Raw genomic sequence first — 23,476 nt, forward strand, 5'->3', positions numbered from 1 at the left:
CTCTGTGAGCAGAGCGGACTGGTCCTGGCAGAGCTGGCTGCCTGGCTTCTGTGTCTGAGTGTGTTTACTAATGGCACTCACTGGGCTGCTGGCAACTCCTCTATCCCCACTATCGTCTCTGTGGTCCACACTGCACGATTGTGTTGGGTAGAGGCAGTATGTGTGGAGCTGCTTTTGAACACAGGCCTGAACTATAAGAACACAAGTGAGCGACTCTTGTTCATTTCTTCTTTTAAATGCAGTCTCCAGTCAGTGTTTTCACCTCTGTTTTAATTTCCTTCAGTGTCATTGTCACTGATAATAATTGTGTACTACCATAACAACGTGATATTTTCTGAGACGTTATTGTGCTTTGAAAATCTCGTCCCGTTTCAACCCTCTTGAGAAAACACAACTAGTGGATCTTCGATATTTTTGAAAATACGAACTAATTAATAATCAAAATAGCTGTTGATTAATTTCCTATTAATCAACTGATCAGTTTATTGACTCTGTTACAAAGTTTTGTCTATCATTGTCTGTTTGGCTCCAGTTGGTTTCAGTTGTCTGTGTGAGCTGCTCATGTGCTTTATTAGCATGATGTTTAAAGTGTTTATCATGGCAGGGCAAAACGTACGTATAAATGAACATGAACAAAGCAAATTCCACCAGAATTACGACTTAGTAGAAGTAGTAATGGCACATTTTCAATTTTCAAATGAATTCGACCTGTCTTTCTCCGTATAAAAAGGCTTTGTATGTTGCTCAACTTAAGATTAGTTGGTTGTTCTGGTTGTCTTAAGAGGCCCAGGCCTTTTAGGACATGTGGCTTGAAGCCAGACAGCTCCCTCTCTGAAAGCATGGGAGTCCATACACGTACAGATGAATACACACAACTCAAGTCTGACGTCACCCGGTAGGACTCTACTCCCGATCGTCCCTGACTGCCAGCACAGCAACGAGCCGCTCACAGGATGTCCTCAGCTGTCAAGGCCAACTCAAGAGCATTGCCCTGTGACGCGTTTTACTACAGCTCTGTGTGTGTGTGTGTGTGTGTGTGTGTGTGATGGGATAGCTGTCCTTGTGTTCTCTCCTTGCAGTTTCTGTATGTGAACACATACTACTTGCTCGTCCTGTTTTGTGTTTTGAGATGAATAATCGAGGTTGAAAGAGGAACTGGACTTTTACTGTTTGATTTAAACGTATTTCTTTGTGTTCCATAGATACCATGTTATATAAAAAACTTGAAATACACAATGGTCTTTAGATTAAGTAAATACTGATACTATGCTCTTTAAAATAAGAAGATAGTATAAATGTTATTCTTATTTGCAATAAAAAGAAAAACAAAGATGAGGTATTTCTCATTAGTGATCAATGGAATAGTTTATAATGAGGTCACTGTTACATTTTGGTAATAATCACTGGACACACACCTCTATCTGTGCCTCATTTTCCCCAAAAATCTAGCAGCTTGTTCCCTCAGTATAGTTTGGATGGATCAGAGCTAAGCTGTGCTGAGACGTATTTCCAAAACTTACCAGGTAGTCAGACTTCCTCGCTCACTTCCCGCCACGGCAGCTCCTTATTTGTCCTGTCTGTGTACGAGTATTTGTATGTGTCATCGTACAGCTCTGGGTGTCAGCAAACGGCCACGAGTAGGGATTATTATCCTCTCCACCGTTGTTGTTCATGTTCGATGTCCGGACTTCAGCGACGTTAACGTAATGTAATTCTTATTTGTGCATTGTGATGGAATACAGTGAAACATCCAGAGAAATCTGCTGCTTCATAGCGATCACCTGGTTTATATGTTATCACTGGCAAATTACTCTCTATAAGAGTTTACAACTATTATGTGCCTGATGGTGGAGTATAATCCTAATGACAGATCGTACGTAGAAATACTGTTTGTCTCTCATACGAGTCAGGCTGCAGTCGGGTCTGGTCTACGTCAGCTGTCAACAGTACTCTGGCAGGTCGGACCTGAGCTGTGCCATCCCTTCTGTAACTGTTAGCACAACAGGTTTATAGACCTCAGTAGACTCTATGTAGAGTTTCTGTCTCTGGGGTCAGTCACATTCTCATTTATTCAACAAATATGCTTTAGGTTAATGCTGCGATTGCTCTGGCATGTGATGGATCGGTGGATTTTTCAGTGACTTCGCTTTTAGTCTGATTTAAACGTCACACCCATTCTCTCGTCAGTTTTTGTAGATGCTGTCCGGTGGGAGAAACTTTGAAAACATGATGAATGGATAGGTGCTGATTTCAGTTTTGGAGCAAAAGCAGACACCACATAATATACAGATTTCACATCCATTGCATGAAAACATTGGCTTAGCTCCTATATGCACATCTGTGTCTTGTTTGGGTGTGTAGTCTTCCCAGAATGCAGAACTATTAGTTCAATTGTCATGAATTATTCAAATAATGGCGTATTGCTGCAAACCTGCTGTTACGCTTACTTCTCCTTCCATACACTTCCATCACACCCTTCATCCTCTCTTCTTAGAGAAACAGAACTAGCTTTGTTTTTGTAATAATCACTTGGGCTAAATCACATTTCCAAAGCTTCGAGGTCACAACAACTTCCCCTTTGGGGTTTGATTTAAGTGGCACTTAGGCCCGCTACTGTAGCTAATCACAAGGATTTATAGAGTGCATCACCAAGGGGCCGGACGACCAAGGAATGTTTGCTGGCACCCTGCTGCAGGTGTTAGAAACCTCTTTTCTTTCGTCCTACCTTTCTTTCACCTTGTCTATTATAGCTGCTGATGGAAGGCAGCTGGAAGACCTTGCTTGTTCTCCACTTGTTGGGTTAAAAGTGGGGGTCTGTTGGTGGAACATAATGCTGGCAGCTACCTCCTCCTCCTCCTCCTGTCGCCGGTCACTCCCCAGTCTGGAAAGTCCTCCACGTAAAGCTTTCATAATTACATTGATCTTGAGGGGGCCTTTTACGACCTGCTGACGCATTCAATCACATTTCAGCTTGGCCCTTGTTAAGGGCTCCTGTGTTTTGCATATTCCAAGTTCATGTTCAACCATTAGCACTTCTCGTGTTTCTGTTAATTGGGAGTTTTCACATGGCCCTTAAGGAGAGAGGTAAAGGATGAAGGACATAGGGAAGGACAGAAGGAAGAGGCAAACAAGAGGGGGAGGGAGCAGCGTCGATGCAACGAGAGGGGGTTGTTGCTCTGAGAAAGAGAGACTGTCAGAAACTCCAGAGGCATGTACTACAAGATCCAGATGTTGTAACCGCCTAACATACACCCAGCCCCATCACCCTCATGTCCACTGTACATAACCTTAGAGATGGATTACATTGCTTCGTAGGCATTACAGCACTCTTGGACAACACTTGTGTTTGCACTATTGTCCATGGTGCCTCTCTGTTTTGTTTTCCAGGCTAAATACAGGAAGTCATTATTCGGCTCTGCCTTATCCAAGGAAACGTATCTGTTCCCTCGCACCCCTCCCTCCTCCTACCCTCTTTGAATTTCCACCCAAGCAAGTCTTTGGTCTGGTTTGAGTGAACGCAACAGCGGGCCAGAGCTAATGAGCTTGCTGTGATCTAAGAGCAATGCCATCTATAGGCATTCTCTCCGGCCTGTGCTAAATGCCAAACACCTAGCCTGGAAATACACTATATTAGAACCTTATTTGGGGGACTTGAATCTGATTATTTTGGTATTAATAATTGACTAAAGGAAGATTAATTGCAATACAAAAGTGTCAATCCAGAAAGAAGTAGTCCCAAGATGGATGATGAGGTTAAATGAAAGTGAGGGGTGACGCAGGAGGTTTGTTCTTCGTCTTAACTCTCGCTCACCTTCCCCATCCTCCTCCTCACTAAGTAACCTTTGGCATGAGAGGTCAGCGGTGTGTTCCAGCACGGTGACCTTTGGTAATGAGAAGGCAGGTTAGTGGGCGACCTGGAAGTGCTTTGTCCGCCTCTCCTGGGAACACAAACAGTGACGGTACTAAGGCACACAGGAACAGCTGCAAGGCCGTCGTCTTGTGTGCTCCTGCATGCTCTGATGCCCATTTGTCATTTCACTGGAAAAACAGAAATATAAACAAAAGACGAATCTCCTTGACTGATTCTCCTCAGGTGTCAGGCCACTACCTTCACAACTTCACAGATTCTACATGATTTTTAGCTGAATAGATTTAGAGTTGGCTTTGAAAATAGTGTTAATAATTAATTTATCAGTAATATTCGGTGACGTGTTTCCTCCTGGCTAACATACCAAGTTAATGTCTTTGTCATCCAGTCTTTGAGGCTGACTCACTGCCCAGTTTCCAAAGACTTCTATTGATCTGTGATAAGTTGCACCTTCCTACTTGCCCCTCTGTTTATCTGGGTAAGATGCTCTACTAGCACTGGAGTAATTGATCCACCCACAGAAGAAGGAGGTGACAGGTGTGAATGTGGGTGGATGTGCGCTTGGACATTTCGGACAAAGTATTCTGACAGTCTGAAAGAGGACGGTTCAGTCAGGCGGCTTTTACACTTTGTAATTGGATTAAAAATTGAGGCTTTCATGCGTCCCTTTTTAACCCCAACGACCTCATCCTGTGATCATTTAATTTCTTAAGTCTGCATTACCATTGCCTGTTTTGGTCCTGCTATTGCCTTTTGCAACTCTCTCTCCATACGCCACCGCTTTCATCACTGCAGATCTCCCATGTTGATATCCCTATGTCATCTGATACGGGCTTCATTTTTTTTTGTTGCCTTTTAGAAACCGACTGGCCCTGTATGAGCTCCTGTGTGACTTTCAGAGGCAATTTACATATCTGGCATGAAATCGAACAGCTGAAAAAAGACACAAGTGAAGAGTTGAGTGGGTAGGTCCTTCCTGGCTGCCGTCCATGAAGTACAAAGATTGCTAATCTGCTTGCACGGCCCATTCCATGTCTTTTTTTCTTTGACTTTGGAGTACTGAGGAAAAGGGCATCCTTCAATGCTCTTTAAAGTACACATAGTGTTTTAGTATCATGTAAATTCATGACACATCATTGACCTGCCAGTGGAAAATATCAGGGAGGGCCAGAGAGAAAGGGAGAATGAGCACAAATGGCAAAGCGCCACAATAATTCTTGGCATTGATCCCCTATTAAACAAGCAAAGTTTTCTCAAGGCTGCTTGAGTTTGTGTTGATCCCATCGTAGACAGAGCGTGCTCTGGCTTTTCACGCTTTTCATTTTCTTCTCGAAAGCGATGCAGTTATGAGGCTACTTTGATCCCTTACAATTGGGAGAGACTTCCACTTGTGCGGAATGAGACAGTAAGCCCTCTGGAATCCTATCGGCACAACATGATCTTTGAAAATGATAAAAGACCAGGGATTAGGGCATGTTCAAAGATAAGTTGGTGTCTTCAGATGAAGTTATCGCCTCGATAGCCATTGATTGGGTGCCGCTTATTATGCAGACAAAACCAACAAGCGATGAGTGATCGGCTTTCATCCATGTTGAGTCTGAGGTCACTGGAAAATATAGTTTCATGTAAGTGTTTGCATGTATGAATGCTTCATGCCATTACATGTTTGCTACTCGTTCTGAATCAATGGTTAGGAAAGCAGACGACGTACCCTCTGACAAAGAAACATCAGTGTGTAACATGTCTGCAGGACAGTGGCTGACCTGGAGCCAGAGGCACGGGAATAAACCAGACTTCAGTGCTGTCTTGTCTGTCTGGAGATTGCTCTCACTTGGAGGAAATGAGTCTATGATACACAGGCATTGCTCAAATTCCTCCCCTTGTGTCATCGCCGCTAAAGCAAATAGTGGCTTAGGGGAAAGGATTCTGCCACTGAATCAACAGATTGTTTGTGTCTTCACAGGCTCAAAGGGAACGTTTTCCGAATTGTGGAAAGGTAGGAATTTGAGCAGCAGTTCCTTTTAGCCTAAGCCTATCATTGTGAAACCAATGACTTGAGTTTCTGATCGGCCCCTTCCATGGAGTAGTGCTATTTTCAGAGCTTAGTGTCTCTACCTTTTACACTTAAAGTTTTGAAGCGAGTTCTGTATTGGGAGGGAGAATTTTGGTCTTGAATCTCCAGAATTTGATTGACTCTTTTGGAAACGAGAGCAGACCGTGACTCGAGCCATTGGATTAATTGGTGCACGCATGCTTGACCAGAGCCTACCAGTGACCTGGGGTAGATGGGAATTGTCTGTGAGATGGTTGTGTGCAAATTAATTAGGGTCAATCTGGGCCTTCCTGGAAGTAAATCAGAGTGGAGGCCAGGGCCTTTCCACAATAACACACTACTTATTTCATGTAGTAAGCAGCACTGAAGAAGTTAGAGGAATAAAGATGGAGAAAATAATCCATATTAGCACTTCTGTATTACTCTGAACCTCATAAGTGAGTCCCTGCCTTTAGTTTTTCTCCTTCCTTTTTCTTATCTTATTAAGCCTCATCTTATTTATCCATGTTATACACTTTTTCCATCCTTCTCGCCTTCAAATGTTTACACTTCCTTCATTTTACTGCCCTCCACTACAGGCAGCACTTCATCACAAGTACTCTACCCAACATGCTGATGTCCTCCTGCCTTTAAGAAACCATTCATCACCCATGCAACAGTCGGGAAGACAGGGACGTTTGCCTGGATATTGAATGTAATCTTGAGTACATAGTTTTCTTTTAGCTCACTGTGTTGCGTCAGTGATGTAAAACTAGATTTATTTTTCCTTGAAATACAGGCCACATGGGACACATAGTAAATGCTTGATGTGCGTGGAACATAAAGTCATATCTGAAGGGTTTAAAAAAAAAACAGGAAGCATGTTTTTGATTAAAAAGTCATTTTCTATACAAGCTTACATTATATGCTTGCATTTTGTGTGCCAAGAGGCAAACTTTGTGTGGATTTGAGAAGTTGTTTCTCCCAAGGCAGGTCTCAGTGGCATGTTGTCTACGTGTAAATTATTTTATTTTTCTAGTTTGAATAATTAAGTTGTCCACACTTCCAGTGTTTCAGACAGGGAGCCGGGAAGGTACCCGGAGACATTATGTTTGGTGAAATCGGCCCCTCTGACCTGTGGCTGTTACTCTAAATTGGCTAAAAGTCCCTCCTCTCCTCATATGTCCATATTTCAACTCCCTCTGTGGCTACCACCCTCTTCATCTTGTCCCTATCGACACTCACCTTAGTAATTGGTGATGTGGACCATATGTTGGGTTTGAATGGCCTTCTGTTCTGTTGAGCCATTAGACATTCTCAAGGACATATTATAACCTTGTTATTAGGCTACCTGTACCTTCCTGGACTGGCGTCACAGGCAGGGAGATTAAGTCTCCTAGTTATTTTTCCTCTTATCAAAGCTTCCCATCTCCTCTTCTCTTCCACCTGTCAAATCATCACCTCTTGCCTTCCGTGCAAGTGCAAAATACTCTTCCCTATACTGTGCGAGTGTTCGGTCAGTGTGTGTAATCGTCACCATTAAGTGACCTCCTCAGACCTTATTAACGGGCTGAGCGGACCCAGCAGAGGTGTGACCTTTCAGTCGGAGGGTCGGTGTGTTTAAATAGAGTGGTAGAGGAAAAAGACTTCCAGGTTTAGTACGTGTGTGTGTGTCTTTGTGTTTTATTGTTGCTCTGTGTCTGTGCATTGCAGCCACCAGGCTCTGAGGTCTCTGACAACTTAGCGAACACATTCTCAGTCTTTCTCCTCACTTCTGCCAATTAAAACAACTTCTCGTCCATCACTTGTTTTGCAGACTAGTCTCTGTAGCTGGAAAGTTTTGAATTGCTAATTTCCAAAGGATTTTCATGGAAAATTAGCAATAGGTTTTTTTTTTTCCCATTTAAGAACACAGATGCACCCATTGTAGAAGTCTTGCTTTTAGCATTCTTGCTGCTTCTCCAGGGAACTTTCTTTTTTTAAAGTTGGTCAAAGTCCCAGTCCTGATCCTAATTATGATTCTGCTCTGCCCTGAAAAATCCCAGTGACGGATGAATGTTATCTTTGTATCTCTTTCCAGGTTTACCTGTTTTCTGTGAGGAGTTTTGAGAGTCTGAACGCATGAATAGATGCAGAGCATGGTCCTTTGTCATCCTACAGGTAAGACATGTCATACTGTGTTCAGACATCAGGTGTCTAGTCTCTGAGCAAAGCAAAACATCATGCAGTACATTTGTTCACACAATCCAATTCAGTCTGAGCTGCTGCCATTCGTTGGTGCAGTTCAATGAACACATCTCTCCGTCGACATAAAAAATGCTATTTAATTATTCACATTTAGAGCTAAAGAGTTGGTTTTATGTTGGTTTTGATTTATGTATTTGATGGAGGATGGATGATGAAGACTACCAATCTTGAAGCCTCGAGTTTGGCATTATTCCATCACCATCTTGTTCTTTTGGAGCCAGAAGTGACCATATTTGGATGAGAGGGTGGAGCTGGGGAGGATATGCTGATTGGATCTCACTATGAACCTGATGACATGCCGTGAGCCAGCCACACCCGAAAGCATTCCCTGCTTAATTGTTCATTTTACGGATATATTTATGATAAGAACTAGATTCTGAACCCAAAGATTGGCCCCTATTTAGTCCAATAAGAATTGCTCACCTGGCACAAACCCCCGAAAAAACAGTTTCTAGCTTCCGGGTTTACTTCATGTTTATGCGGCCCACTGAATATGTGCAGAAGGGTTTCTTTCGTGGGTCCCGACCACAAGTTTCCACTCAGCCCATAGACTTCACATTGAGATGACATCAAAACATCTACATTAGGTTAATTCTCCAGTCAGTGCCTTTGACCATGTGACACAAACACAGACTCTTCTTCTTCAGTGGGTCCAACCCGAGGCTAAACAGGGCTTTTAAATGCTTTTATTTTCTATCGTCATTTTTTGCTGAAGACAGTCATGATTTTGATGTTGCCGTTTGATGTTGAAATGTCAGTAAGCCTTTGAAGAACGCAGTTATCACAAAGCCATCATAAAATCATCCCTCCCCTTGGCTCAGCACTGTAGAGACTAACTTAGCCGACGGAAGTCAGTATCCCTTAATCGTTGCCCCTTGATCACAAGCAGCCTAATAAAGAAAACATGCAGCAGGGTGAAGAACCGAGCAGTGAAGCAGCCCTTCCTGGTTCTCCTCCTTTCCCCCGTGCCTCCGTCTGGCAAGTTCAGACAAGCCTCCGGTAAAAGGTGAGGATGTTTGTTCTCCACCTTGCTACAGCTGGGTCAGTGAGCAAGGTAAATGTGTTTACCTACGGCTCATAGCTTGCAGTGCCTTCACAGACCTTTGAGATGGATTCATACTTGGAAAGAAATGGCTTGTATCAGGAAATCATACGTCTCTCAGCAAGCACTTTCTATTGATTATGTGTTCTTATATATATTATTTTACTCTGAAAACATGTTTGTTGGATGATTTATGGTAATAGCAGTGTGTGGGGGTGCACGACTGTTCACAAATTATCCCCACCAAGAAAAATAGTACTAACAGTTCAGGGTGAGCTGTGTCCCTACACCTCCTCCAACACATGACTTCATGTTAAAGTATAAATCTACACTCAGGCAGCAGTGCACGCTCAGGTAATCAGCAGCACACACACACTTCTCTCACTAACCCAATCGCTTTTGACTCGGTTTCAGACACATTTCTCTCTCACACTCACTCAATATGTCTCTCTGGTTCTCTTCGCCCTGACCTGCTGAAAGCCTTTCAGGGCCGCGTCAGTCAGCCAACAACTCTCTGCTCAGAGGCTCAGCAGGTTCACGTTGGACGCCAGGCTGTCCTCCCTCCTCATTCCTTCAGATTGGCTGCCTTGTCATGTTGAGGTGTAAGGAACACACACTGATGTGTGTGTGCAACTATGCGTAAAATAGATGTACTCAGTGTATGTGAATATGTTTGTGGTTGTATTCCTGTTTGCTCACCTTTTCATGCATGCGTGTATGCACATGAGTAAAGGCTCAACTGCGTAATGTGTGCGTGCCTGGATTCATTTATTATTGTGTGTGATCATTGTGTGTGTGTATAATCATGGGTGAATTTGGAGAGCAGCTAAAAGGAGCAGCTGTGGCTGCTTTGTAACATGGACAGCGTCTGTTGTTGATTCTGCTGGAGGCTACAGAACTGGCCAGCCCAGCCTGTTCTGCCTGCAGCTGCTTGGACTCTCCCTCTAATAGACTTCACCGTCTTTGAAAAGGTCCTGAGAGCCCTAAAGGAAGTAAACACTGACCTTAGTGTGGGGCTAACTCTGCTGAAGCCAGGTCAGAGAGAGGAACTAACAAATAATAACAGTGAATTATTACATTTTTTTGTTGATGTGGTGCTCAACAGTTCTTGGCTTCGTTTAGACTCTCAATACATTTTAAATCAACTTTTCCTCTGCATGTGTTCTCCCATTTCAGTGTCATCATTTCCAACAGGAAATTGTGGTCATAGTCAAGTAGACCAAAATTACAGTGATTAACATAGTGGTGGTTGCATGAGGGAAGTAACTTGAGGTAGTTGATAGAAGAGCTAAAAATAATGCGATCAACACATTATGCAGATATTGGTGGAATAATGAACTTTAATCAGTGCAATGCAATGTAAAATGTTTCTTTTCAGTCACAGTGACTCATTCAGTGGGCTGGTTAGACCGGACAGTGTTCTCGTCAATGTTGGCTTTAACGTATTGCAGAAAGAAACAGAAACAATGCAGTGTTGTCTGATAACACAAAACCTAGCTCAACTGGCGCCATACAACGTCAATACAAAGCGCTGCGGAGGGCATTCAAATAGGTGCACGGTTTAACACGAATGCTGTTTTTCTACTTTATATTTTTCAATAATTGTGACAAAAGATAAAATAGTTGCCGCTGTAAGTTGTGAAATCCTGTGTCGTCGTATTGTAAACCAGGCTACAGTGTTTTGGCTTCTGATAAACCTTTTAAACGTCATGGATCTATTAATCAAACTACACTTCCTGGATCATGTTTCATTTATCACTGGTATCTGAAGCAAGATGATCCCATCATTGCAGCCAACTCGGGGCTGGTTTTTTGTAATTGTATTAGCATCTGTGGTGTTTTTGGTTTGTTTTTTTAACTGTGAAAAGTTATCAGCGGTGCACACATCCAAAAACAGTTGGTGCTGCACAGAAGGAAAAGTGAAAAAAAAAATAGAGTCCGCACACTAGATAATATGAATGTTGCACTCGGTACATATCTATATGAATCTTAATTCTTTAATAACCAGATTTAGATCAGTATATATAAAACAAACCAGAGAACAAAAAAAAAAAAAAAACAATTATTGGCTGTTGATTATCAAACTACTGTAACTTCAGCCCGGTGTTTCATCGACAGTGCTGCTTGCACTTGTGGGACTTGTGTTTCCTGATTGTAACGGATGAAGTGGCTGGCTTTTATTTTGTTTCAACTTGTTTCCAACATTTTTTCCCTGATATTGTGATGTGCTGCTCTGATAAAGTATCACAAAGCGTGCTTACAATGTGTTAAAAAAATCATTGTAGCATGCTGAGATAAGTCAGACACATCTGAGACATCGTATTTTGTAATCAGTTCAGTTACGAAATGGTGGTTTAAGGAGGAAGATCTTACTCACGTGTCATAAATGCTGATATAATACATATGCTAATTTTCTGTTGCAATAAATTTGTAGGGTGGTCCCTATTTTGGGTGAGGCAGCTTGCTTCCACTGTATAGGCAGTACGTAACCTGACACCTTTCTTAATATTATAGTCACTTGAATTACGTAATTTTCACTAGATAAAGAATCAGTCCATCACCAAACCATTCTCAGATGGATCACTGAACAATGCACGTACAATTTGCCAACCGAGCCGGAGGGAACGTAAAAATCATTTTGTGATTTATCCAAATGTTTCTTCGCTTGCCGACTAAAACAAGTCTGCCAGTAACCAGCAACTGATCCTCCCTCCCTGTTCTCCGCTAGCAGCTGTGTTGACTGTCTCGTGCCTGGGAACCCTTGATTACTAGGCTGACTGTACACTTGGGTTGATCCTGGCTGCCAGCTCATTGTGCCTCCCCCTCCAACATACTGCACACCAAACACAGCCTGCTTAACTTTGATCGTGCAGAGTTGTAAATGACTGCTGCTCCATCATCCAAGGCCTCAGGTTATCCAGCAGGCTTTATTAGTCTAATGAATGGTTAGAGGATGTTTATCTATACTACAGTATGTCTGTCTGAAGACGCCTCCAGCAGCCTTTTCATGTCCAATAACCTCATGTTGGCAGACAATCGCATGTTTTTCGCTTCATTAGAAGCTTCAGCTGTGATGGCTCGGGATGATGTCTTCATTAAAGTTTATGATTTGTTGATTTTAATAATCTGTTGTGTTTCTTGATGTGATGGGGTGGCGTTAGGAAAACACCACTCCTCGATATAACAAGACACAGGTGTAGTGAAATGACATCAGTGCATAAGCTCATTGGAGGAGGCGGCTCTCCAGCCAAAATATGATTTAACTTGATATACGTCCACAGTTAGATTTATGATTACCTTGCTTGGTGTAATGAAACCACATATTAATAACAGGGGACTATAAATGTGATGGAGGAATGGCTACGTTGAAAAACTTTGGAATATTTGAATAAAGTCTTGATTAGTGATCAATAACAGATGCTTTTAAAAATCACAGTCTTAGTTTTCCAAATATTTTAAATTTGAAATGGACATTATTGCTATAACCCAACATATTTATCTAATCCTATCAGTGAATCTATGGCAAAACACTTTATGTAGCTCATGTGAAAAAATAAGTACTCATACAAGATGTTGTATCCAGCCAAGTTTTTTTGCAGAGGGTTATTATGCACAATAATGGTTCTGTGATACACATTAATGCACACTTTGGCATGATACCAGTGCTCAGGCTGCAGGGAAAGATACAGGCAGGTTTAACAACCTCTCTAAGCTCACTGTCACCTGATTTTACTGTATTTTGGCTGTCCTCCATGGTTCCTTAACTGCCAGCACTGAGTTGTGACTTATAAAAATGAATGGGAAAAAAATGGCAATTTTGGACTGTTGGTTTGTTTGGTCACTTTGGTCCAGTGTGAAATATCTCAACAACTATTACATAGACTTATGTGTCCCCAGTGGATGCATCCAACTGACTTTAATGATCCACTGGCTGCGAGCGTTAGCAATGCGCACTGATACAGCCGAAAAACTACTCAGGAGCAGCTTGAGGAACATAAAAAAGAGTCCAGTGCTTTGACCTGACCTCCAAAAGTTTGTCCAAAAAAATAGACAGATCCAACATGCATGTATAATTGCAATCGCACTTTATTCTGTAATTACTGCGGGAAGTCCTCAGTCTTGCTACTCAAACTGTCCGGTGGTGCTGCACCGTGCTGCACTCAAAACGTAGCTGGTGGGTGTCGACGGAGCACGGAGCAAAACCGTACAAAAAACCCACATATAGATGCTAATTTTGGTGTAAAAATTGTATTTGACAGTGTAGCTCATAAACACCCTCCCTCCAACTGAGGTCAGTAAAAACTTAAGTCTCTAACTGTCACTCTGTATGGTGTAGTATCTGCTGCTCTCTGTTCGCTCATAGATCCACTCTATGTAGTTTTACCAGTCTCATGTATAATTCAGCCCTTCGTCTGAGAAACGTTTGCTTTGAATTAACCGACTGTTCATTTCCAAGTCTTTCCCAGACGGGAAACAGATCTTATAACCAGGGAACCGGAGAGGAAATGATAAATGAAGGAAAGGCACGGACACGCAGCTTCAGATCAATGCAAATCTGAGCTCTGTTTATTGTTGTAGGTGCTGAGGTTTTGTCAGAGAAAGACTGGCCTTGATCACAGTAGTAGGAAGCCCAGCCTATACATCTGTGTTTGACACCTGGCTGACCTGCTGTATAGTATGTGTAAGTGTGTACATGAAATATTGTTTCTACAGTAACAGATATCCAAACACATGGATTTTTTTTAGCCTGTGATTGAAGTTTCCTTTTCCTCCTCACTGACTTGTAGCTGGGAACTTTAATATTGTTCTGTTGGAGATGGTGAGGACACTTAGGGGGGTTGGTAGGTCTGAATAAGGTCTGTAAGTTTGACCCTGAAGCTCAGGCGAGTGAGGACTTACTAATGTTCTTTTCACTGGATTTCCCACAGCTCTCTACCAGCAGCAACTCTGTTTTCTTTTATTTCATAAGGAAACAAATACTGTTGGTTTGACATAGACAATTTGAATTTGGCTGCCCCTGAAAAGCTCTGTTTTGTTCTGCCTTGGAAAAAAAAAAACCTATTGGGTTTCCTTTGTGGAGAAGTGGGTAAGTAGGGAGATGGAGCCTGCAGGGATGTGTGTATTCATAACACTAGTGCCTCTTTTCTTTTAGGCAGCATTGTCTGGTGTTGTGGATCCTCTTTGCTCTATTGTCTCGTCAGTTCCGCTGGTGGTCTGTCATGTAAACAGCTCTCAAAGGGGAACCTTCTCCACTCTCCTTTTCAAAAGCGCTCTCTTTTTTTCATGGCTCTTTCTGTGGTCGTCTTCTTGACTGTCTGCCGGTCTCTGTCTCTTTTACCCCATCCCCTCTCTTTTCTGTTTCTCCACCTCCATCACACACCCACGCAGACAAACGTCCCGGCTCTAACCATCGCTGGCAGTGGATCTGTCCCAGTGCAGAGCCAAGAGTGTATTGGGGTTTTAGGTGCCAGTGGGGTAGGAAGGACCCTGCTGGCTTGTCAGTGTCTCTGACCCCTCTGTCACAATGGGTCCCTCTCCCCTCCCACTCATTTCCCTGCCAAGCTGGGAAGAGTAAATATTTATCAGCCCCCACAACAATGGCAGGCTCAGAGGAGAAAGAGACTTTGACCAGAGCTCATGCAAGGCCTGTAGGCAATGCTGGTGTCAGCCGGGGCCTAAAGATGGGTTGCAGGAAGATTAAGATGGAGCCTTTGAATATTGTGGAGTGATACATTCCTGAAGTTAGTTGTTATAGTACATCACCATGACTGTACTGAAATCATACTTTCCACAACCTGTCGTGTCCATGGGAGGGTCTGCTCGAGTCCATGTGACGTAAATTTCTTTGTAAGAGCTTTTACATATAGTAGGCTCGCTGCTGTAGTCGGTGCACCTAGTGCACCACACTACTCTTGTGGCTGTAGGGATGGCTATGTTGGTTGATCAGTCAGTCCACCACTTTGGTCAAGACTGAAACATTTAAACAAGCACTGTGTGGATTTCCATGAACTTTGGATCAGATATTGTTGGTGCCCAGAGGACGAATCCTGAAGACCTTTGTTGTCCCCTGACTCTTCATGTGCTGCCACCAGCAGGTCAAAGTGTTCACCTATCCATCCAATATTGTAACTTCTGCAGGATGGATTGGTACAAAATGTTGTACAGACATTCATGATGCCCAGATGATTCGCCCCTATGACTTTGGTGATCCTCTGACTTTTCCTCTACCACCACCAAGACGTTGAGATTGCGGTTTTGAGTGAAATATGTCTTAGATTTGATTTTCATGAAATCTGGTTCAGACATGTATGCTCCCTTCAGGACTAAATTATACTATCGCTGGTGAAACCTTAAACTTTACATGGATTTAAACACTTGTTTGCTCTCTTGCATGAATTTCTTATCACTGATCATACCATTATTCAGATTACACATGAAACAGTTTGTCACTTTCAACATTTTGCTTGATGAACAACAAACTCATAGTAGCTATAGTGCAGTCTCTCTATTTGATGGACTGTCTCTTTTCCCTGCCCTTGAGTTTCTCTCTGTCCGTCCTCTCCTCTGCAGTAAGATTAGTGTCTATTAGATTGCGCCACAGTACATTACAATTAATAGCCACGTGTTGAAGAGAGGTCCTGGCTGTAGCTGCATGGAAACAGACGCTGCTGAAGAGGGTCATTGTTCCCTGCATCACGTGCCACCGCTCTCCGAGTGACATTAACGGCCTGAAGGCCTGGTGACTGCTGCAGAGGCGGGCAGATAGATGGACCCTGCTTTGGTGTACAATACATGCACACAGAGAGAATTTTATCTTCCTTGGCGGCTCTTAGTTTACTTGGGCAGGCTGCTCAAGTACGTATGGGAAACAATGCAGTGACAGTCTTTTGACCGGAGGTGTATCCTCCATGAAAGTTTGCAAGGCATGCTTGAAGGAATGACACCAGAAATAACTTCAACACAACAAAAGCAACTCGAGCTCTGGCTCCACTAAAATCTGAAGCCTCACTATATAAAAGGAAGAAGATGTGCCCTAAATCAAAAGATGCATGAAGCAATCTGTATTGAGTCCGTGCAGGCACAGACTTGATTAATCCGGGGAGAACATGTGAGAATCATTCTTCCCCATCGGCTTGAAAAGTTACAGGTTGCTATGGAGACAGTACTAACAATTTAGCATGAATGGAAAATCGGAAATTAACAAATGCATTCGTAAAATGGTCTTGGCACATTGTGAATGAAAGTGAAGCATTTAAGTACAATGTGGAAAACATCAATAACAGTGTGGGTAGATGGTTGAGCATTTAGAGATCAGATTCAAAGGATGTGTTTGTTTTTAGGGACGCATGATGTGGATTTTTTCAGCCGATACCGATAACCGATAATTACCTGCTTCTCACTGCCGATTCCGATAATAATTTCACATTTGAGTTTTTTAAAAATAAGTTCATAACCTGTAGTTTATGGACCCCTGAGGGTAAAAAGGCTCAGATGTGGCGGGCAAAGATGGATGATGGAAGATTTATTGTGTTAAGATCTTGTGGAACACGTATAGTAAGTTACAGTTGTGTCGTCTTGTGTCGGCTGGCAAACTAACTTTAAAGGTGCATACCACCGCATACTGTGTGTAAATGCTGCCCTTATTAAGTCGACTAAAGCAGTTTGGCTTTGTATTATTATTGGTTCTATTTATCGGCTAAAATGTCTTTATCTGCCGAGAACCATAATGTACATTTTCCATTATTGGGCAGATCATTTATCACATAAAACCCTGATGTAAAAAAAAAAAACACAAACATACAAAAACTCCCCCTCACAAATATCCATGTGATGAAGTGAACCACTCGCAGGCAGTGCTTCTCGAGGTGAGTTGTCCTGCGGCCACAGGCAGGACTTCTTTTTTGTTGCTGTGTTAGCTGTGAAACACACCGATTTCAATTTCAGCCAATTCAAGACTTGGCAGGGCTGGATCCACAACAATCCCACAGCTACAGATACCTCTGGTCCTCCCATTATTATTCCTTGTGGGGGAGGCCCATTGACCCTAAGCATGATGTAATTCCATAAGCCTGTCACTAATAATTTCCCCCTCATTTTTAATGACTCTAAGATTAATGCCAGACTGAGACTGGGCCCCAGTCATTTTCAGGGTGTGGAGTTTTTTCCCCCCTCGTCTGCTTTTACAGCAATTTTACACTGTTTATAAATATTTATGGACATATACAGACAGCTAATAAAGTCAGCATTGGGCGAAAGGAAACCAGACAACTTTCCACTTATTTTCATTTTTTGAGCATTACTGTTCCTCTCTGGCACCCTGCTTCCCTGTGCCAAAATGCTCTACCCACCATTTGACTCATAATAATAACAGCTTGTTTTCTCACAGAAGAAAGAGAAGAAAAATGGCAAAAAGACCTTTGGTCCAATAAGGTATTCATGTACATGCCTGCCGAGGACAAACATACCCTCATGTGTCCACAGTTAATGTCTCCTGTGCGAGTGATGGCACGGACGGACAGGGCTGAGGGATATCGCACCGACAGACCCGTACATGCCCGCACGTTTGCACACAGCCTCACACACGTACACTGTGTCACACACACCTGTGCACACACAGGCACCTGTCGGCCCTTTCTTCCCTCGTGGTACTGTATCAGTTTTCTGTTTGATGTGCGGTTTGTTTTTGGTTGTCGAGGCTCGGTGGCGGCGGAGGAGTCAGATGCTGCGTGAAGTGGACGAGCTGTCAGGAGGAGAAAGGGGCTCCGATATTGTTTCACTGCAGTTTGTTTTTTTTTTGAAGATGAGCAGAGAAATTTCATGAAGTAAGGTTTAGGAATGAGAAAACTGCTGCCACTCTCTTTTTCTTTCATATAGTCCGTCTCTTCTTTCTTACTGCTCTCAGTCTACAGTATCGAACCACAATGTGTGTGTGTGTGTGTGTGTTTGTGAGACAGACACGAGGACTTACATGAGATTATTTCTAGGGTCCATTTGTCAAAGAGCACATTTATCATGAAGTCCACTGGTGTCAGACCTGCTGCTTTCCCACCACGTCTCTATTACGCTGTGCTGGTACTCGCTTTGACACTCAACACCTGACCCGACACACACACACACACACACACACACACACACACACACACACACACACAGTCAGAGACCCAGACGTAGAAGATAAATTAATTCAGATAAATTACCCGACTGAGAGACAGTTCACAGTCCCAACCCTGAAAGTCGAGATGAATTCTCAACATTCCTTTTTTTGTTTTAAAGTTGTTTTGTCATTTTCCCCTTTTCTTCTTTTCTTCTTTTCCTTGCTTTACTTTGATCTGCGGCTGGACCCTACACACCTTGCAGGCTAAATTGTAATCAGTCCCTGCAGTGTATTTCAATAATGAGACGAGATTCCACCGTGTCTATTTACATCATTCATATTGTGCGTTGATTATCATGAGCCAGAACCATGAAGACATCTTTCAGCTGCTGCTCAGACAGACCGGCTGGTCTCTGACCTACCTGTGAAAACATTCAGTCGTCTTTTAACAAGACTATCATCTTGAACATTTATGAGTGAGTTTGGTCTTCGTAATTTTTGCGCATTACTTATCTGAATTAAAAATCCAGTATTTTTTATATGTATGTATGTATGTATGTATATATATATCTCCAGTATTACTTTTATTTTTTTCTTGACTTGTTTGTCAGGCAGTATGACGAGTCTCTCTTAACTCTGATTATGAAAGATGAAGAGAAAGGGAGGGTGAGACAGAGGGAGAGATGAAGAGGCAAGGTTATGAGAGAGATGTGAAATGAACATTGTGTTAGACTGTCGTGTGTGTGTGTGTGTGTGTGTGTGTGTGTGTGTGTGTGTGTGTGTGTGTGTGTGTGAGTGTGTGTGTGTCTGGAGAGGAGAGCAGCTGCAGAGGCCCTGGTTCCCGTCTTGCTGGCGCACACCTCTCCGCAGGGAGCGGGACAGGCTCCAAGTGCCCTGAGCTCGGCTCTAACAGCCCCCAGACCCAGAGACAACACACACACACACACACACACACACATTAATATACACTCTAAGTTACTTGTATACAGTTAGGTCCGGAAATATTTGGACAGTGACACAATTTTCATACTTTCGGGTCTGTATGGCACCACAGTGGATTTGAAACGAAACAATCCGTTTGGATTTTCAGTGTGATTGAAGTGCAGAGTTGTACTATACACAGTCACAGCTGGACAAATGAACATAATCATCATTAAAATGTTCATTTTTGATATTTAGTGGAGAATCTTTTACAGATAATGAAATGAATGATAATGCCTGAAACCTGGAGCTCATTGCTCTTTACTGCAGCTTTCTTCAGCTGTTGTTTGTTCGTGGGTCTTTCTGTCTGTAGTTTCTCTTCAGCAAGTGAAATATATGCTCGATTGGCTTAAGATCAGGTGATTGACTTGGCTATTGCACGTCTTTGCCCTCAAAAAAGCTCCTGGTTTGTTTTCACAGTATGTTTTGAGTCATTGTTCATCTGTGTGGTGAAGTGCCATCACAGCCTCTCTGGTCTTGGCTGTATTTGGCTGAATCCTGAATAAATACTGACCCAGTGCCGTTGGAGGCCCTGCATGCCCATCCCATCACGCTGCCTCCACCCTGTTTTACAGATGATGCGCTATGCTTTGGATCATGCATCTTTCCAAACCTTCATTCGGGTACAAGCTGATCTAATCTGTCTGAACAATGCTAGTCCAGAACTGGGCTGGGCTGGTTTTTTGCTTAATCTTATCAATGATTTGCTCTTGTGAGGTCTGTGAAGATCTGTGCTCTCTGAACATGGTAGACTTGGTTCAATCCGATTTCCAATTTTTACCCCATCCCTCATTTTCGAGTGCCTCCTTGCCCCTCAGGACAGTAACAAGGGGAATCTCTCCTGATGAAATGAGACAATCCTTCATAAGTCATCAGTTGTCATCAATGGCATTTATGTAGACAGATGCTACTGGACATTTCCAATATGCCGTCTTCAGCCGCGGTGATTTCGCTTCTATTACTGTGGCATTCCCGGTATAATCACAATGCAATTTGCCATTGATCTGATGGAGATGGAGAAAAGCATGGATGCAGTTTTACTGTGCCGAGCTGCACCGAGCCGGGCTGGCCATAGACCTGCTCCGGAGTAAGGCCAAACTGCGGCCACCCCGCCTCCAAGCCGGCCGCGGTGACGACTCACTACTGTGACCAACCCGTAACAAGCACCCGTCTCCCCCTAAAATCGTTACTGAACTCACGTCTGTGCAGGAAACCAGAGAGAAAAAGGTTTTTGAAAGTCAGTGTGTTCAGCTCTCAGTACTTCTGCAGCTTCTGACTGAATCTCTTTAGTTTCTCTCGTCCTGTTTGTTCTTTCAAACATCTGCTGTGTTTTACTGTTTCATCGTGTTCACGTTCAGCTGGTTCAGGAGTCGTGTTTAGTTACTGCTGCTGAAAACACAACGTTTCCTGTGATGCTGCTTCATAATAAAAGCTTTTAAATTACTAAATAACAGGGGGCTTTTATTGTGAAGTTATAGGAAATGAAACGTGTTGTGACTGAATTTGCGGAGGCTTTTTTGTGTTGCTGAGCTCACAAGTGTGTTTTTTCTCAGAATCTACCAAACTGTTGATTTAGCCACTCCCAATGTTCCAACATTGGGAGTGGCTAATGATGATTTTTGTTTTTTGCAGCTGAGAACTGCAGAGACATGTCAGACCTTTACCTGCTTAGGAGATGAAGAAATGACAAAGGAACAGCCCACACCTGTACATGAAATAGCGTTCGAGTCCTGTCACTTACTTGTTTTTTGGCCTTATCCCTTCTCTACTTTACTATCTGTGCCCACTGCATGAACAGTGTAACAACAGCATCCAGGGAAGAAATGACAAAACCTGTAGAATGTATCTAGATGATGTATAAATTATGCATCTAACATGCATTTAGAGCAGCTATCTGGAGCCAGAAAGCCTTTTTAGTGAGTCTAATTGATCTCCTCTTTACCCCCCCCCCAAACCCTCAGAGGGCCCTCCAAGAGCCCACTTGTACTTCAGTGAGATGACACAGGATGAAGTCACTCCATGTGCCTTGGCATCAACATCTTTGTTTCAGCGACTGTGGTGATGTGCCAAGGGCTATGTTCTCACAGCACAGCGTCCTGCCCAGTCCTCTGTGAGAGGGACATGGCCATGAAAACTCAAGCATCCTCTGCGTAGAACAACAAATTGCCATGTAGGACACAGCGTGCCAAACCCAACAGGGCAGGAAACTCGTCGTCCAGAAGGGACATTGCACAACTCAACAATGTTACCGGCCAACTTCATCTGAACAGAATAGGGTGTGACTGGAAACTGATGGTTCAACTTTGATGGGTGGTTGTAGGCTTGAGTTCTGATCATTTGTTTATCCAGTTTCAATTCGGTAAAAATATTGGGATTCATTTATCTTATTTAATCTTCAGTAAGTAGGGAACATTCAGCTGGTCATTTAACTTAATTGCAAATTCATATTGTTTTATGGTGGAAGTGCCCCACCTCGCCTGAAATTAAGGGCAATTCATATATTAGAAGAATATGTTTCATATGAAGTTTTATTAAAGCAGCTACAAGAAACTTTCTGTTTTTGTTGATTCTAAGAGCAGCTGTGGACAACCAGTAAGAGCGCCTCCGCTTTCCTGTGATAAAGATCTTGTTCTGGCTAGCATGTGCAGTTTTTGGGGAGCAAAGTGAAAGAGAGACGCGACAGCCGTGGACGGAGACGTTTTGGTTGTCCCTCCACCCAATCTCATGAACACTGTACCTTCAGAAACTCAGTGAGGGAGTTTCTTCAAATTTGGTGGAAACATTTTTGGCCATATCTCAAAAATCATACGATAATCACTAAAAGGATAAAATTGTGACGTTACAGAACAGACTCTGAAGCTAAAAGTGGACCCGACATCGTTACAGAAATTCTTTTGGTACCGACAGTAGAAACAATATCGTGTAGAGCAAACCAAAGCAGATTATGCGGTACTGTTTGGGAATCGACAGTTTGAGTTGGACGTGTAAACAGTAAAAAGACACCTGAGGTCTTTTAGTCATTTGCAGTGGTTACAGCTGGGCTGAACAAAATACCAACAGCCCACAAAACAGCGGAAAACGTGTGATGAACGTCCTGTGGAGTAAAGTTTAGCTCGCATATTAAGCTCATCTGTCTGCGATAAGATCGGCAACATGGAGATCCTCGAAGCTCAGATGATGATGATTGAGATGGACAAAAAGCTTTGAAGTGGCTGGAAGTCACGGACGATCTGTGGACCGGCCCTGTCTGCACTCCAGCTGCTGAATGTGGCGACACATCAGCGACGCTTCAGCTTCAATATTTCTCGTATGTCTGGAGTTTTATTTGGAGAAAGAAAGGGAGAGTGTTGTCTCTTCTCCCCGTCTTCCTCTCCGACACTCCCTCCCTCATCCGTCCCCCTCACCCGAGTGCCCTTTCCATCCTTCTTTCTCACAGCTCGTTCCCCTCAACCTTCGTTCTGTCCTTCCTCACGTCTCCATTTCTATCTCAGTATGTCTAAAAGTTTATGACAGCAGGATGTGATCTCACACCTCCCCCAACATTTTCAACCACACAATAAAATGTCATCATTTTTTTCCTTTTTCCTCCCCGAGGCTATCTCGTCCCCCACCCTCAGAGGCCTCCAGAGAAATTTGACACACAGATGCGATCCTTCAAGTTTTATCACAGTTTTCCTTCAGACCCATTTTTGCTCTGTACTCTTTGCCCCAGTATCCAGGCCTTTGTTTGAGCTCTTGAAATTTAATTTTAAATCAAATCAAGAATATGTTTTCTTATGTTTCCTTTGTGTCTCCGTGTTCACCTGTGTGAAGATGACGGTGGGGGAGACGAAACAAAGTCAAGGGCTCTTTAACCAGACAACATGCAGGCTATTTAAATGCTGTATGTTTTATATTTTTACCTCACCTTTTTTTCTGTGATTGTAAGTATTAAAACATATTTGGGCTCGAGACATCGGTCCTGACAAATAATGGATCAATTCTGGAGTGAAACATCAGTCAAAAATCATTTTCCTTCTCTGAGTAATAACTTAACAGTCATGTGTGAACACACAGCCAGTAAGTTCATATTGATATCATCAATGTGATTTTTTTTTTTGGGACAAGGATAACGTATGTGTTATGTGTTGCCATAAACCAAAGGACACAATAGCACAAAATTCTCATTATTTCTGTGAATGTGGGGGTTTGGTTGGTCTGAATTGAGGGTCT

The 23,476-nt window shown here is 42.9% G+C and overlaps 1 protein-coding gene across 1 annotated transcript in view; it reads left to right on the top strand.

Annotated features, from left to right (window-relative positions):
• disp1 (dispatched homolog 1 (Drosophila)) overlaps positions 1-23,476 on the top strand; it is a 75,383-nt gene that overhangs the window by 13,372 nt on the left and 38,535 nt on the right. The window contains exon 3 of the mRNA XM_073493156.1: positions 7,981-8,060. The gene's annotated coding sequence lies outside the window, so the exon portion shown is untranslated. The remainder of the gene's footprint in view (positions 1-7,980; positions 8,061-23,476) is intronic.

Source organism: Pagrus major, chromosome 22 (assembly GCF_040436345.1).
Source record: "Pagrus major chromosome 22, Pma_NU_1.0".
Lineage (NCBI taxonomy): Eukaryota > Metazoa > Chordata > Actinopteri > Spariformes > Sparidae > Pagrus > Pagrus major.